The following is a 17,879-nucleotide window of genomic DNA, read 5'->3' on the forward strand; positions in this document are numbered from 1 at the left end:
CTGCCAGAGTTTTCCTGTAAAAACTACAGTTTTTTTTTTACAGTGTACGGTAAGAGTTACTTTTTAAACCCGCTAATTGACTACCAGTACTACTACTGTCATTACAAAACATGCAAAATGTAACATCATGGAATGAGAGGTACGGTACATATCACTTTAAAAAATTTATTGTCACCATTTGTAAACAATTCAGCGTCAATATATTCTGTGACTCGGATTTAATCCACAATCAAAAACTGCAGAAGATTAGCCTCTTTTAGTCAGGACAGTTTTCAATTAACAAAATTTTCCAAGTGCCAGGCTGAAAAGAAATTAAATGTAAAAGTTTACATTTTTAGCAGTTGTCTTCAAAAAATGTGGAAATGTGGAAGTTTAGGCAAAAATGTGCAGTACGTCAACAGTCCACAAAGCAAAAACTTGTAGTACCTTTTCTCCAACAGAACAGTCCAAAAACAAAACCTTGCAGTGTTCTACAATGAACAGTCCACAGAGCAGAAACTTCAAATAATTTTTCCTACTAACAGTCCACAAAACAAAAACTTGCAGTACCTCTTCATTGAACAGTTAAGAGTCCACAGAGAGAGTCCTTATTTAGGTGTCACACCACTCGTGATCGGTGATTTCCTGTATCAGGGTGAGGACTCGGGGGTTCAGGTTGAGACGACGCTTTGAGTTTTTGTTCTCCACTTTGGTTCCCTTTTCTGGATTTATCCGAAAAAAACACCTGTTAAAAGAAAAGACGACCATTATAATTATTTTGAAGTTTCAGTAAAGTAAAATACATACTGTTTTATAGTATTACAAATTGAAAGCAAGCCATATTTATTTACCTTTGAAGAAATTCCAGAGTTGAAGCCAGCTCAGACGGATAATGGATGTTGAAACAGTAATAGCTCCCGAACATCAGGCACAACGCAGAAATGAAGGAGGGGATGTTTGTGTTGGTAAGGGTCCGGTCCAGACTCAGCATGTACCTTGTTGAGGAATAGCATGACTGTCCTATAAAAAAAAATAAAAAATCATTGAGCAGGGTATATATTATTAGGTCCTATACTCACATGATAAAATCCATTAGTAGTACAACGTAATAAATTAGATATGAAGCAGACTTACCACAGACAATGATGGCTGGCGTTACAGCCACTTGCTCCAGTTGCACATCTTCTGCCAGACTTGTTTCATCTACATAGAAGAACATGGACTCCTCCTTCTCATCAAAGTAGTTGAGGAGAAGCAGGACCATCTCTTTCACATCCTCTGAGCAGCCACTCTGCTGTCTCCGCAGCCTCTGAAGTCTTGCATAAGTCTGAAGGAACTTCTTATTCTTCTTGACACAAACAGTGGTCAGGTAGTTGAGGAGCCTTTTTCCCTTCAGATCCAAGTTGCGTATGAAGGTGTCCTTGAGGTTGATCCCAGTGAGTTCCTTGAAGTGGATCGACATGCCAATTTCATCAAACAAAAATGGCCACTCCTCTCTGAGGCACTTGATACTTTTACCCTGGTTGACATGTTGGCGCTGCGTGTAAAAGGTGGACTGCATAAAGCATTTCACCTCCTCTGGATTGGCATCAGACTGTTGAAACATCACCTTGAGTTTTTCCATCTTTTGCTGCTGGCTTTCTTGAGTTTCTTCACGAGGCAGGAATTGTACATTCCACTTAATGCATCCGTAAGTGTCCTGCATTGCTGCTCTCTCTTCTAATGGGATCTCATCTGTGTCATCTGAATTACTCTGTTTTCTTTTTCTCATTTTGGGTGTTGAAGTGCGCCGCACATTTTCAATTCTGTTTTGCAACTGTTTGACAAGGGAATGGTAGCCTGTGCCTACAATGTCTCCATCTATAACATCTTGCAAAGATTTTGGATACTTGGCCACCATTTTCTTTGCGACATCAGTTGAATGCTTTTTACCTACGAGAGGGCATTTTTCCATCATCTCAGTCACAACAATCCGGACCATCTGTCTCCTGAGTTTTGGGCCTGGTCTTTTCCCCCTCTCCAAAGATTGCATCAGTTCTTCTTGAAATTTAGTCCATGGAATTTCAAAATTGTCCTCCCAGTGTGAGTCAAGCTGTGGGCTGCTGGATGAGGTAGATGCTGAACTTTGGGGTGAAACTGAGAGCAATGACAGCGATTGGGCAGGTGAAGCTTCAACAGACGAAAGAGAGCTGTTTTCAGGGGTCTGGTCTGTAAATTACAGAAGACAAAGAAAAGGTTTACAATGTACAATATAAGAAGATGTCTATGCCTGTTTAGAACATGGTGCATGGGATGCAAAGTGTAAAATAATATGTTTAAACATTTCACTAACACATTTTTCATTACTTAGATCACATTCTGAGTGTTAAAAATTTCTACTAACATTTTATTGTTATTTAACTCACTGCAATATGTTACATTTAAATTTTAAGAAATACATGTAAATATTAATGTCGTCATCATTTTGAGACATTAGCAACTGCTAGCCTTCCAATGCAGCTAAAGCTTCTGTACAAGACATTGTCTCAGAACGATGATGTCATATCATGAGTCCAGCACCAACAGCAAAAGCTGCTTTCCTTTCCAAAATACCTAAATGTGAAATTCAACATTTAACTTTCACAATAAGATTTACACAATTCAATTTAGAATTAGTTATTTTTTTTAAACATTTAAATTAGCTATGTCAGAACAGTGAGCTAAATAACAGTTAAACGTTAGTAGAAAATTTGTAACACCCAGAATGTGAGCTCAATAATAGAAAAATATTAGTGAGAAGTTTTAACTTTTGTGTACACTGACCTGCCCTCTCCAATATGGTCATTTAAGTGAGACACTAGCTCTTTCACCGTGAGAAAATGGCGGGCACATAATGCAACCGCGCATTTTAAATCGGCAACAATGGCTGTAGCTTGTGGCGCAGGTGCATTATGTACACGATAAAAATGGCCCTTGAAAGCAGAGTAAGATGTAAATGTTTGACTACAGTTAGCGCCAACACACTTGAAAAAACAACGAGGCTCATTCCTATGCACTTTGCAATGTAGCACATACCCTCTTAATGTGTCCAGTTTCTTTGTGCAAAAGACGCAGGAGATCATTTTTAGAAAATTTGGTGTGTGACTTTTAGTTAAACCAAACTATCACACATTGGTGTAGCAGTCTTAAAAGCTAACGGCACTAGCTTACAACAACATGTGCTTACACTAGCTTACAACAACAGTTCAGCAGACATTTCCGGTAGGAAAAAAGTAAATGTAAAGCTTACCGTGGAAATGTTATTTTCTCTGAATGAACAGCCAAAGACTCAAAAACAAGGTGTAAAAAGTGTCGATAAAACTTGTGAAACAGTTAGAAAATTTCTTCTCCGCTCCTCCACAGAGGGCAACTCTGGCTCGTTATGACGTCAGCTGCGGCAGTGAACTTGAGGCTCGTGTTCCTCCGCCCTCAGTGGATCATCCAATAAAAACGAGCGTCAGTTGCGCACTTTCAAATTCAAATTTATATTACTCCTTAAATGTAAAGTTTTAAAATTAAACGAAGATCAATCTTTTTACCATATTCACTTAGTAGTCCCGAGGTCACATGACTTACAACACGTAACATTTTTTTCTAGCTTCAAAAAGTATACAAATCACTAAATATCTGACCCGCATCTGCACACAATATTAAAGTGTAAAATGAAATTTTGATCACGATCAAAGGTAAAACGGAGTACTAGCTGAAGTGGTGTTGCCATGGAAACATGTAAAAAAAAACTCGCTATTTTCAGCAGGACGATGAACAATATTCATAAACTGTGGATGAACATCAAATATAGATTAGTTTTAGTCAGTCTAAAAATTGTTTAGACCCATGTTAAAACTATATTTATTTTGGCTTGGATTGATACGTTTTTGTAGTCACAGAATAATATCACTGCAGTAACAATTTAAAGTTCTTAAATGCATTTTAACAGGTTGGCCTTGAAAACAGTTTCAATAAATACCTCCACTAAATCAAACAAAAATATTTATAGATTTATGGTCGTGTATCTCAATATAAATAAAATTCAAGCTATTGAAATTATCAAACAGGACTAACTTTTCCTTCCGGTCACAGATCCCTTCAAAATAAGAAATATTAGATCTCATTATAATTTTCTCATATCACAAAGTTCAAAATTATCGTAGTTGAAAGCTTTCAGCATGAGTCGAACTCAGGTCTCGTGTTCTAGGCAAACTTATTTTTGTCATTATTATTTCATCAATCATGTTAAAAGTACAGCATAAAGTTGTAGAGTGATTTACCTTTGTATTTTGTATTTTCAAAAACAACTGATAAAAACTTTAGTTTTTCCAGCATTTAAATGTCATTTTAACAAAATTGCTTTGTTATGGTCATTACAATATTTTTGTGTGTTTTTTACCACCATTTGTAGTTTTAACAAATACATTTGATTATTTGCACATGTTTTTGTTGTACAAACAACATAAAAAGATTGTTTGACAGTTCACAAAGGTTAACTGTGAATTAAACAAAACATTTATGCTTTCTGATTTACAGTATTTTTATGTTGTGATTTTACATAGTTTCTACGTAAATTCTACTGACATTTCTTACAGTGTATAATTTGATTATTAACGATGAACAAAATACACAAAATCTTTTTATTTTACATACAAAATTTTACTGTGGTTTTAACAGTTTAAATTAGTTTTTTGTTTGATATTTCCCAGTTAATTTTGCCTGTTATTGATGTACTAAAAACATTTAATAGAGGTAAGAAATACAGGAAAGGGTTGTCTTATGTAGAACACAACTATGCAAAATTAACATTTAATTTGTGTTGACTTAACAGACTAATAATGTTAATTAACAGTGATTTCAATCACTGTAAGTTAATTTACATCTTTTCTCGGTAGATTTAATTACTTAGCACCCGTAATTTTTACAGGAAAACTCTGGTAACCACAGCTGCCAGAGTTTTCCTGTAAAAACTACAGTTTTTTTTTTACAGTGTATATATATATATATATATATATATATGATATATATATCATTAGAACAGTGGTCTGCAACCTGCGGCTCTGGGGCCACATGCGGCTCTGGCCCATGGTCTGTGGCCCCTTGAAGCTTTGACCAAGCACAATGCAAAATGTAAATTCATTTGTTTTTATACCCACAGTAAAGAAAAATGGCAAGATTGAGCAGTTTTTCTGCAAATGCTTAAAGTAAATTACTAAAACAAGGAGAAAATGATGTTTACCTTTAGCTACTTCATTTATCCAACTTCTGGCCTGAGTAGGATTTTTCTCTCAAATCCACCAGAAATTCTTTGGAATACATTTAAAGCAAGCTGCAGAAGAAATATGGTGAATAATTGATGGATGGATGGATGGATGGATGGAAGAACGAAAGAAAGAAAGATTTTGATTTAAAAAAAGTATTTATTCCATTATTGTTTCACAATGAACTTATTTCAATACATCTGCGAAATAAACGTCAGAATCATTAAGAGTAAATAAAAAACCTTTACAGACCCACTTGTCTTTAAACATTTCCAGTTCGTTCATTTTTGTACAATACGTAAATTCCATCATGTCTTGCTTTAGCATACTCTTAAAAAAGCAGTCACAACTCTGACCTCCATTAATCTTTTCTTTCCTGCTTAGATATATTGCCTGTTTTTCTTGTCCAAAAATAAAATTCAATAAACGCCCTTTCTTCTTTTTTCCATACGGAAAACTAAATATGAACATGAGGCTAGTGAAAGATTCCACAACAGATTTCAAAATATCTCTAAGTGAACCAAATAAGGACTTGGACATTGTACAAAACAGTGAAAAATGTTCTCCCTTGTTGAACAAAATGGACACTCATCTGAAACAGTTGGATTTATGATTGATATAAAAGCATTTACTGCAGTAATGCCATGTAGAATACGCCACTGTAAGTCACCAGGGTTCTTGGTCAGTGGTGGTTTGTACAACGTACTCCACACAGGTTTTACATCAGACTGACCACTGAAGAGTTCTCTCCAAGGTCTTTCTTTTTTGTCTTTGAGTTTTGTCCTGTTTAGGGCCTTAACACACCTTTGATATAATGTCTTTCCATTTGCAGAGTCCAATAAAGTCCATACCTTACTGTCCTTCTCCAGCAGAGGACCCAGCACTTCACAGTCTTTCAGGTTGGGCCTGATGCACAACTTATGAAAAATGTCCGTTTCGTCAGGTGTTGAGTCCATCAAACCACCCAGATATCAATCTTTTGTCCTCTTCCTATAACGCTCTCTTAAACTTCTCCAGCATCAGATCTATTATTCGAACAGAGCAAACTTCCAGTCTCCTTGCAAGAGCAACAGAGTTGTCCATGTCAGCTCCAATCAGTTCAAGGAGAAGTTGAACAGTTGTTACTCTCTTGTGCAGTAAAAGTCTAGACATCATGCGTAGTTTATCTCATAACGAGCCTAGACGTGACCTTTGAGAATCGACTCCCTCAGTAACCAGAATAAAGATGTAGAAGTTCCAGTTATTCCTGCTTCCACTAACTTCCATGTTTTAAGACATTCATGTAGAAGGATGACAGACCATTTCTGCTGATTCCCCAACAATCAATGATAAACGTCTTTCCCAAACCCATGTTACCAACTTGCTGACAAAGACATTCTGCCACCTGTCTCCACAATAGTTTGGTCCCCGTACAGAAAACTCTGCAGAAGTTGTAGCCTGAAAGCAGCTTTTCAGCTCTCCAGACGAGTCAAGCCCTGACCTCCTTCTTCTTTTTGTAAAAAAAAGGTGCACTTTGAGGTGTCCAGTGAAGTCTGTCCCAAAAGAAATGAACAATAATACTTTGTAATTTCATTAATAAATGTGGTGGCAGTTCCAGCACAGCTAAACGATGCCACAACGTAGAAGCCACCAAATTATTAATAACAGTGTACCCCCCCCCCCCCCCCGTAGGACGGTCTAATGCCATTTTTTCAGTTTTCCTTCTATTTTTCAGCCACACCCTCCCAGTTTTTCATAACCTCCACATGATCACCTGAACGAACACCTAGATTTGTTGCACATTTTTCAGATCACGTTAACCTTTTTCGTGCTCATTTCTGATTCTTTCAGCCTAATCAGGTGGGGGAGTGGTGGCGCAGAGGTTACAAGATGGGCCTGTGATCGGAAAGTCGCAGGTTCAACTCCCGGTACCGTCAACATGAAAATGCGGGTGGAAAAGGTGGAACACCGACACCTCCCTCCACCCTCAATGGTCCCACTCTGGGCCCCTGAGCAAGGCCCTTAAACCCCCCCCCCCAACCCCCCCCCCCCCCCCATCCGCTCCCCAAACAGGTCTCTCTTGAAAATGAATTCTCGTGGCTCAATGAGACTACCTGGATAAATAAAGGTCAATGAAAAGAAAGAAAAAACGTGTTCTTTCTGCTTTCTTCTGCAAATTTAGGCTTACTCTTCCAATTCAGCATGTTTTATAGCTAATTTCAGCTGTTTTTCAGCAAGATCTTCTGCAATAAGTGTTCACACTACATTTTTGAAGGAAATGTAATTTTGCTGGTTATAATTATTTGAATGTGCTAATGTCTCTGTTACCTCTGTGTTTGAGATTGTTTCCATCATATGTTCCTAAACTAAATCAGCCACGACATCTATCCATGAAAGATACGGACCGTTCGGGCTTTTTAAAAACTCTACATGGCCAAAATTCACGCCTCAAACGGAGACATTGTGAAAGTGTCAGGAGTTCTCTGACGTTCCTACAGCAGCGCAGCAGACCGAGTTATGAGTCAGGCTGAGAATCCTAGCCTTGTTGCTCACTGAGGTCTGCCCCGGCCCTGAGGCTTCATGTGCTGATCAAATCTGAACATGTTGGTGCAGGCTGTGAAGAAAAGCCTCAACACAAGTTATCTTGAAGCAGAGGCTGAACTATCAGAAAGCCTTGGAAGCCAGCTCATCAGTCACTGTTGCATCTGAAAACAAGGCTCCTATAGTAAATGTCTCTTTTGTAACATTTTCACAAATCATTAACCCGTAGGTAAAGTTGTACATGTCCTTCACAATGGGATTGTTTTCTGTCATGATCTATAAAATCATGAGCTCATAAAGAAGATTCAACATGGATGTGTTTTAATTATTGCTCTTGGCAAACTTCAATGTGGTTTGTTTCCTAACGTCAGACGCTGGGAGGAACATTTGACTCTTTATTGCAAAACAAATGTCTCAGGTTGAACAACACACTTAAACCCAAATATTACTGTGTTGTAATAAAAATGTAATGCAAAGTTACTTTAAACGCCTAATATTATACCACTTAAAAACTAGGAAACGGTTCATTCACTCTGAATTATATGAATTTGTCCTTTTTGCAAACAGTATGCTGAAGGGGAGGTGCAGTTATTTTACGTTCAGGTTTATCACTTAATCCTGGACCAATTATTAGTTTCATTTATGTTTTTATTTCTTTACGCGCTCATTTTTTCTTCTCCTAAATGGAAATCAGAAAAGTTATTTATTGTGGTTGTATATCAAATGTTCTCAAACTTTAGATTTAAAAGTCCAAATATTAACTGTAGGAACAAAGCAACTAATGAGGGTACGGGGTTGTTGTCATGGTTATGTCAGTGGTTGTCAGGGGATTTTAACTGGTGATCTCTTAATCGCTGGCTCACCAGGGGCGGCTGTGGATGAGTGTTTAGAGCAGTCATCCTTCAATGCGAGAGATGGGGGTTCGAATCCACCAGCAGTCAAATGCTGAAGTGTCCCTGGGCAAGACACAGAACCATACCATACCAATTTATTTCTAAAGCACTTAAAATACAACAAGCAGTCGTCCCAAGTGCTGCACAAAATTAAAAACAAACAAAAAACAGTAAAACAATAAAAACATCTAAATATACATAAAAAAAATCAGAACATCATAAGTAAAAGAATACAACATTAAGACAGAGATGCTGACTCACTCTAGGTTAAAAGCCAATGAAAAGAAATGTGTTTTTAAACGAGTTTTAAAATCAGAACGTGACGGGGCCTGCCTGACCTCCAGCTGCAGCTCATTCCACAGTTTAGGAGCCAGAGCTGAAAAGACTCTGTCTCCTCTGGATTTATAAATTGTTTTCAGGACTCTGGTCAGAGGATCTAAGAGCTCATGATGGTATGTAAAAGTGAAGCAGTTCAGACAAATCAGAGGGACTAAGACCATTCAAAGAGTTAAAAACAAACAATAGAACTTTAAAATGTATTTAAAACTGGACAGGAAGCCAGTGAAGGGACATCAGAACTGGAGAAATGTGCTCACGCCTGTACCAGTCAAAAATCATGCAGCAGCATTTTGTACCAGCTGTAACCGAGAGCGAGGCCTGGCTAACTCCTATCAACAGAGAGTTACAATAATCCAGGCATGAAGTAATAAAAGTGTAGATTACTGTCTCTAAGTGGTGTCTAGAAAGGAGGGGCTTGATTTTTGACAGGCGCCTCAGCTGAAAGAAAGAGGACTTTACCACGTTGTTGACATGGCAGTCAAATTTCAGGCAGGGGTCCATTTTTACTCCTAAATTTGTAACAATGAATTTTTCATATGGGACCAAAGAGGAAAAATCAAAGGTGGGGAAACTGGTAGAACCACAGAATTTAAAGACCATAACCTCAGTTTTTTTTTCATTAAAATGGAGGAAATTAAGTGCCATCCATCCTCTAATGTCATCAAGACAGTCCAGGAGAGACTGAGTGGAGCCATTGTGTTTCAAAGGGAAATAGACTTGACAGTCATCTGCATATAAATGAAACTGTACACCATGCTTTCTGAAAATAAAACCCAGTGGCAGAAGATAAAGAGAAAACAGGAGAGGACCAAGAATAGTTCCCTGGGGTACCCCCCAGGGAAGGGCAGCAGAAGCAGAGGTAAAATTATCCATCATCACACTTCTATCAGAAAGGTAGGACATAAACCACTGAAGAGCTGAGCCAGTGATGCCCACCCACTGCTCCAGTCTGGAGATGAGAAGGTCATGGTCGACTGTGTCGAAAGCAGCTGTTAAATCTAAAAACACAAGTAAAACACAGTTTCCAGAATCCAGTGCTAAAAATATGTCATTAAAAATCTTTAAGAGCAGATTCAGTGCTGTGGTACGTTTTGAAACCAGACTGGAAGACCTCCAAAATTTTAAATTCATCCAAAAATGCCTTCAGCTGCGTGTAAACAATTTTTTGCCTCTCATTGTCTCATTGCCTCTGATGTGTGTCCCATCAGTGTATGAATGTGATCTAAAGCACTGATTAGTCTCTTTAGAATGATTTGTTCAATTAGCTTTGTAGAGATCTATTAGAGTGCTGTATTAATGGGCAAATGAGGCACAGATTGTAGTGTAAAGCACTTTGAGTGTCTTGAAATAAGATAGAAAGGCGCTATATAAGTACAGTCCATTTGCCTTGTCTAACCTCTGTGCCATTACGCTCCGTTTGACATGAGATTAAACATTTTCAATGAAAAACTTATCATTCCTTGAATTTGCCTTTCATGACCGAGTATTAGACTAAGATGATCTTGTGTTGAGAAGCAAAAGAGTCATAACCATCTTGGTCAAACCTTTCTGAACATTTTTTTGCATGATGTCAAGTGAGATCCCACAAGATGTGTTAGCTCTTGGCAAGTGTATTGGGAACGATCCTCAGCTACTCCCACAAAGCACAGTATCCGTAAAAGAAACTGAGTTGGACTCATTTCTGTATTGGCCATTGTGGAGTAAATGTGGTAACCATCTTAATGGCTTTTAGGGCGGCTGTGGATCAGTGTTTAGAGCAGTCGTCTTCCAATGCGAGAGTTGTGGGTTCGATTCCACTAGCAGTCCATGCTGAAGTGTCCATGGGCAAGACACAAAACCCCTCATTGCCTCTGATGTGTGTCCCATCAGAGTATGAATGTGATCTAAAGCTCTGGTTAGATCTAGTAGAGGCTGTATGAATGAGGACCCAGATTGTGTTGAGGACTTTGTCAGTCTGATGCCTGCCAACCAGATCTGTACCATAGGTAGCCTTCACTGTTGTGTTTCAAGCCAACCTCCCGTTGAGATCTCAAAAGTAGGCTTTTAACATGTGCAAAACACACCCATCCAAAAAAGTGATGATGATCATTTATCATCCTTTGATGATTAATTGTTTTGGGTGGGTGTGCCAACAGGATGTTGGCTTGAAACACAACAGTGAAGGCCATATGGGACAGATCTGGTTGGCAGGCCACAGCCTGACCAAGTCCTCTGGATGGGGGACGAAACATTTCTCACGTAAAGAAACTGGTCCAGATGACACAATTTAACATTTTTTGTTTTTACCTTGAAATACTTAGTCATAAAAATTCCTCTTACTTGCACCATTACATTCTGCCATGCTGTTGTTTGCTATTTCTCTTTAGTACCTACATCAGATGACACAAATACAAAGTCAATCATCGATCTATGACCTAAGACATCCTGGTGCCAAGTTCCCTTAAGGACACCCATATATTCGAACATGGACAAACTATGACTAGCACAGAAGTCCAACAACAGAACACTCAAGTTCAAATCAGAGAGGCCGTTCCTCCCAATCCTGCTCCTCCAGGTCACACTGTCATTACCCTCATGAGCATTGAAGTCCCCCAGCAGAATAAAGGAGTCCCCAGCTGGTGCACCTTCCAGCATTCCCGCCAAGGACTCCAAGAAGGCCGGATACTCTGACCTGCCATTTGGCGCGTAGGCCCAAACAACAGTCAAAGCCTGTCTCCCCCCCCCCCCCCCCCCCCACCCACCCCCAACCTGTAGGTGCAGGGAAGCGATCCTCTCCTCTATCAGGGAAAACTCCAGCGCACAGGCACCAAGTCAAGGGGCTAAAAGTGGACCCACACCAGCTTGGCACCTCTCTCCATGGGCATCTCAAGAGATGAATCAGGTCCAGCCCCTCTCAAGAAGATTGGTTCCAGAGCCCATGCTGTGCACTGAGGTGAGCCCAACTATATCTAATTGGTACCTCTCAACCTCATGCACAAGCTCAGGCTCCTTTCCTGCCAGAGAGGTCACATTCCATGTCCCAAGGTCTCTGCCATTGGCCAATGCCCATGTTGCCCAGTGAAGGTGGGGTGCTGTTGACCTCAACCAGTGATGTTGTCAGGAGGTTGAAGGAATACTTCTGACATTTTTAATCCAACCGGCATGTCTTCCATGGAGGAGGCTGAGTAAGGGAACTTCAGGGTTAGTCTATCCATAACTGTGGCTGAGGTCACTGAAGTAGTTAAAATGCTCTGCTGCAGCAGGGCTCTGGAGGTGGATGAGATTCACCCTGATTTCCTTAAGTCTCTGGATGGGGCCAAGATGGGGTAGAGGCAGGGCAGCCGACTCGGAACCCGAAAGTCCCAGGTTTGATCCCCAGCCATTCCCACATGTCGTGGTATCTCTAAGCAAGACACTCAACCCCCAATTGCTCCCTGGGCACTTATATAGCTGCCCACTGCTCCACTTGAGTGTATCCCAGGTGTGACGGGTTAAATGCAGAGAGCCAATTTTGTCTTTGTATGGGAACCTACAATGATGACAACACATAGCACTTTATTATTATGTTGTTGGTCTGGTTTGGTTGGCATGCCTTTGCAACATCACAGTGCCACTGGATTGGCAGACTAGGGTGGTGGTTCCCCTCTTCAAAAAGGGGACAGGAGGGTGAGCTCCAACTATAGGGGGCATCAATCTCCTTAGCCTCCCTGGTAAGGTCTATTCAGGGGCACTGGAGAAGCGAGTCCAGTTGTTGGTCGAACCTCAGATACAGGAGGAACAATGTGGGTTCCGTCCTGGCCGTAGAACACTGGATCAGCTTTTTACCCTCAATAGAGTCCTCGACGGGGTAATGGTAGTTTGCCCATCCACTCTACATGTGTTTTGTGGACTTAGAGAAGGCTTTCGACTGTGTTCCTCAAGGTACACTGTTGGGGGTGCTCCATGAGAATGGGATTGGGGGCCTGTTGTTACAGGCTGTTCGGTCCCTATACAAGTGGTGCGAGAGTTTGGTTCACATTGCCGGTAGTAAGTCAGGCCCCTTCAGGGTGGGAGTTGGACGCTGCCAGGGCTGCCCGTTGTCACCGATTCTGTTTATAACTTTATGGACATAATTTCTCGGTGCAGCCAGAGGGCAGAGGGAGTCTAGTTCAGTGGTCTCAGGATTCCTTCTCTGCTCTTTGCAGATGATGTTGTCCTGTTGGTGTCATCATGCCATGATTGCCAGCTCTCACTGGAACAATTCACAGCCAAATATGAAGCAGCTGGTATGAGACTCAGCAACTCCAAATCTGAGGCCATGGCCCTCAGTTGAAAAAAGGTTGGAATGCTCTCTTTGGGTCAAGGGTGAGGTTATGCCTCAAGTGGAGGAGTTCAGGTATCTTGGGGTTTTATTCACGAGTGAAGGAAGAATGGAGTGTGAGATTGACAGACGGACTGGTGCAGCACCTTCAGTATTGCAGACTCTGTGCCGGTTTGTGGTCGTGAAGAAGGAGCTGAGCTGTAAGACAAAGCTCTCTTTTCACCGGTCGGTCTACGTTCCTATCCTCACCTGTGGTCATGAACTCTGGGTAGTGACCGAAAGAATGAGATTGTGGATAGTTCTGGGGCACGCGCATGCTCACAAGACAAGAACTTGACAAGTTGTTTAATGATATAAAATATATTTTGTTAGCAAAGAATAGAGTCCTAAAATTTATTAAACATGACTTCTTTATTTAGAGAAAAAAAATCTAAATTGTGCTGTGAAAAACTAGAAAAAATAAATAAATTTTAAAGCGAAAGAGGAAAAGAGGGGCAGGTATCGCTCTTGCTTTGAGTTTATACTCTTTGTCACATGCGTGCTGTGGGTGACAAGCGTCCAGAGCATCATAAAAACAGCAGTGGAGGTGTCAGTTATTTATTTATCGTCTCAGCAGCAGAGGGGAGCAACACGGTTCAAGCATGGCTCCCAAAACGACAAGACAATCATAGTTGTTCATAACTTTATTATTAGTAAACCTGAGAGTTGCCGGATCCGAGCAAGCAGTTGCTGGAAAGCATCATGTCAAAATAAGAGCGTTCCCAAATCTTTTTCCAGCTGGATCCAGCTCAAATTAAACACTGCTGTATTGATATTATGAGTGATTCTAAGCATTTCCTCCTCACGGGGCCGCGCTCTCATGCCGTTGGCAAATGCAACTGTTTCTCCAAGCTAACGGCTAAAGTTGTTGTTTAGGAAGGCCAAAGAGGAGACATATGGATGCAGTTAGAGAGGACATGGAGGTAGTTGGAGTGAGGACAGAGGACACAGAGGACAGAGTGAGATGGAGGAGGATGAATCACTGTGGAGACTCCTGAAGAGGGAAAAGCTGAAAGAAGAAGAATAGCTAATGTTGAGTCAAGCCATAAGACAATAAATGCTCCCGTCCTCGTCCCCATTATCTTAACAGACAAAGGTACAAGTAAAGCAATGAGACTGAAAAAGAGTGAAGGAGACACTGAGTGTGTAAGCTGTACAGTTTAAAAGATGTCAGAAATAAAATGAGACTCTTGAATGAAGATGAGCGAGTCAAGAAGCAAAAGTGTTGTCTGAACACAATTTAATTGCCTTCTGCTACAGCTGTTAATGCATTAATTTATTTTAACCTCCCTGCCTTTTTTATATTAAATGATAAACTCCACAATTTTTATTTCAGTCATTCCTAAATACCAGATCCCCTCCCTGGGCTGCCACCTTACCGTGGTGGAGGGGTTTGAGTGTCCCAATGATCCTAGGAGCTATGCTGTCAGGGGCATTATGCCCCTAGTAGAGTCACCCATGGCAGACAGGTCCTAGGTGAGGGCCCAGACAAAGTGCAGCCCAAAGACCCCGATGATGAGAGAAATAAACGGACCTAATGTTCCCTTGCCTGGACGTGGGTCACCGGGGCCACACTCTGGAGCCAGGCCTGGAGGTGGGGCATGCGTGCGAGCGCCTGGTGGCTGGGCTTTTACCCATGGAGCTCGGCCGGGCACAGCCCAAAGAGGAGACGTGGGTCCCCCTTCCCATGGGCTCACCACCTGTGGGAGGGGCCAAAGGGGTCGGGTGAAATGTGGGATGGGTGGTGGCCGAGGGCAGGGACCCTGGCAGTCTGATCCTCGGCTACAGAAGCTGGCTATTGGGATGTGGAATGTCACCTCACTGGTGGGGAAGGAGCCTGAGCTGGTGTGTGAGGTTGAGAGGTTCCGGCTAGAAATAGTCAGACTCACCTATACGCATGGCTCTGGCTCTGGAACCAGTTTCCTTGAGAGGGGCTGGACACTCTTCCACTCTGGAGGTTGCCCCTGGTGAGAGGCGCCGAGCAGGAGTGGGCATACTTATTGCCCCACAACTTGGTGCCTGTGTGTTGGGGTTCACCACGGTGAATGAGAGGGTGGCCTCCCTCCGTCTACGTGTGGGGGGATGGGTTCTGACTGTCGTTTGTGCTTTTGTACCAAACGGCAGTTCAGATTATCCACCCTTTTTGGAGTCCTTGGAGGGGGTACTGGAAAGTGAACCTCCTAGGGACTCCCTTGTTCTGCTGGGGGACTTCAATGCTCATGTGGGCAATGACAGTGAGACCTGGAGGGGTGTGGTTGGGAGGAACGGCCCCCCTGATCTGAACCAGTGTGGTGTTTTGTTGTTGGATTTCTGTGCTCGTCATGGATTGTCAATAACTAACACCTTGTTCAAGCATAAGGGTGTCCATATGTGCTCTTGGCACCAGGACACCCTAGGCCGCAGTTCGATGATCGACTTTGTCATCGTCTCATCTGATCTGCAGCCACATGTCTTGTACACTCGGGTGAAGAGAGGGGCGGAGCTGTCCACTGATCACTACCTGGTGGTGAGTTGGCTCCGATGGTGGGTGAGGATGCCGGTCAGACCTGGCAGACCCAAATGTATTGTGAGGGTTTGCTGGGAACATCTAGCAGAGTCTCCTGTGAGACGGAGTTTTAACTCCCACCTCCGGGAGAACTTCGAAGATCTTCCGAGTGAGGTGGGGGACATTGAGTCTGAGTGGACCATGTTTCGTGCATCTATTGTCGAGGCGGCTTACCGGAGCTGCGGCCGCAAGGTTGTCATGCCTATCGCGGCGGCAACCCTCGAACCCGATGGTGGACACCGTCGGTGAGGGATGCTGTCAGGCTGAAAAAGGAGTCCTATTGGGCCTTTTTGGCCTGTGGGACCCCGGAAGCAGCTGATGGGTACCGGCAGTCCAAGCAACATGCGGCTCGGGTGGTCGCTGAGGCAAAAACTCGGGCATGGGAGGAGTTCGGAGAGGCCATGAAGAATGACTTCCGCACTGCTTCAAGGCGATTCTGGTCCACCATCCGGCGTCTCAGGGGGGGAAAGCGGTACACCACCAACACTGTTTATAGTGGGAGAGGTGTGCTGCTGACCTCAACTCGGGATGTTGTGTGTCGGTGGGCGGAATACTTTGAAGACCTCCTCAATCCCACCGGCACATCTTCCACTGAGGAAGCAGAGCCTGAGGACTCTGGGTCGGGCCCTCCAATCTCTGGTGCTGAGGTCACCGAGGTGGTTTAAAAGCTCCTCGGTGGCAGGGCCCCAGGGATGGATGAGATTCGCCCGGATTTCCTTAAGGCTTTGGATGTTGTAGGGTTGTGTTGGCTTACGTGACTCTGCAATATTGCGTGGACATCGGGGAAATTCCCCTGGATTGGCAAACCGGGGTGGTGGTCCCCCTATTCAAAAACGGGGACTGTAGAGTGTGTTCCAACTACAGGGGAATCACGCTCTTAAGCCTCCCTGGTAAGGTCTATTCGGGGGTTCTGGAGAGGAGCGTCCGTCGGATAGTCGAACCTCGGATTCAGGAGGAGCAGTGTGGTTTTCGTCCTGGCTGTGGAACACTGGACCAGCTCTACACTCTCAGCAGGGTCCTGGAGGGTGCGTGGGAGTTTGCCCAACCGGTCTACATGTGCTTTGTGGACTTGGAGAAGGCGTTCGACCGTGTCCCTCGGGGAACCCTGTGGGGGGTACTCTGGGAGTATGGAGTACCGGGCCCTTTGATATGAGCTGTTAGGTCCCTGTATGACCGATGTCAGAGCCTGGTCCGCATCGCCGGCAGTAAGTCGGGCTTGTTCCCATTGAGAGTTGGACTCTGCCAAGGTTGCCCTTTTTCACCGATTCTGTTCATAACTTTTATGGACAGAATTTCTAGGCGCAGTCAAGGTGTTGAGGGGATCCGCTTTGGTGGCCTTAGGATTGCGTCTCTGCTTTTTGCAGATGATGTGGTCTTATTGGCTTCATCAGATCGTGATCTACAGCTTTTGTTGGAGCGGTTCACAGCCGAATGCGACGCGGCCGGGATGATGATCAGTTCCTCCAAATCCGAGGCCATGGTCTTGAGTCGGAAAAGGGTAGCGTGAACTCTCCGGGTCAGGGAGGAGGTCCTAACCCAAGTAGAGGAGTTTAAGTATCTTGGGGTCTTGTTCACGAATGAGGGAAAAATGGGGCGTGAGATCGATAGGCGGATAGGTGCAGCGTCTGCAGTTAAGCAGGCGCTGTACAGGTCTGTCGTGGTGAAGAGAGAGCTGAGTCAAAAGGCGAAGATCTCAATTTGCCGATCGATCTACGTTTCTACCCACATCTATGGTCACGAGCTTTGGGTTGTGACCGAAAGAATGAGATCTCGGATACAAGCGGCCGAAATTAGTTTCCTCTGCAGGGTGTCTAGGCTCTCCCTTAGAGCTAGGGTGAGAAGCTTGATCATCCGGGAGGGACTCAGAGTAGAGCCGCTGCTTCTCCACGTCGAGAGGAGCCGGGGTGGCTTGGGCATCTGTTTAGGATGCCTTCTGGACGCCTCCCTGGTGAGGTGTTTCGGACACGTCCCACCGGAAGGAGGCCCAGACGAAGACCCAGGACACGCTGGAGGGA

Source organism: Nematolebias whitei, chromosome 14, assembly GCF_014905685.2.
Source record: "Nematolebias whitei isolate Nwh7 chromosome 14, NemWhi1, whole genome shotgun sequence".
Lineage (NCBI taxonomy): Eukaryota > Metazoa > Chordata > Actinopteri > Cyprinodontiformes > Rivulidae > Nematolebias > Nematolebias whitei.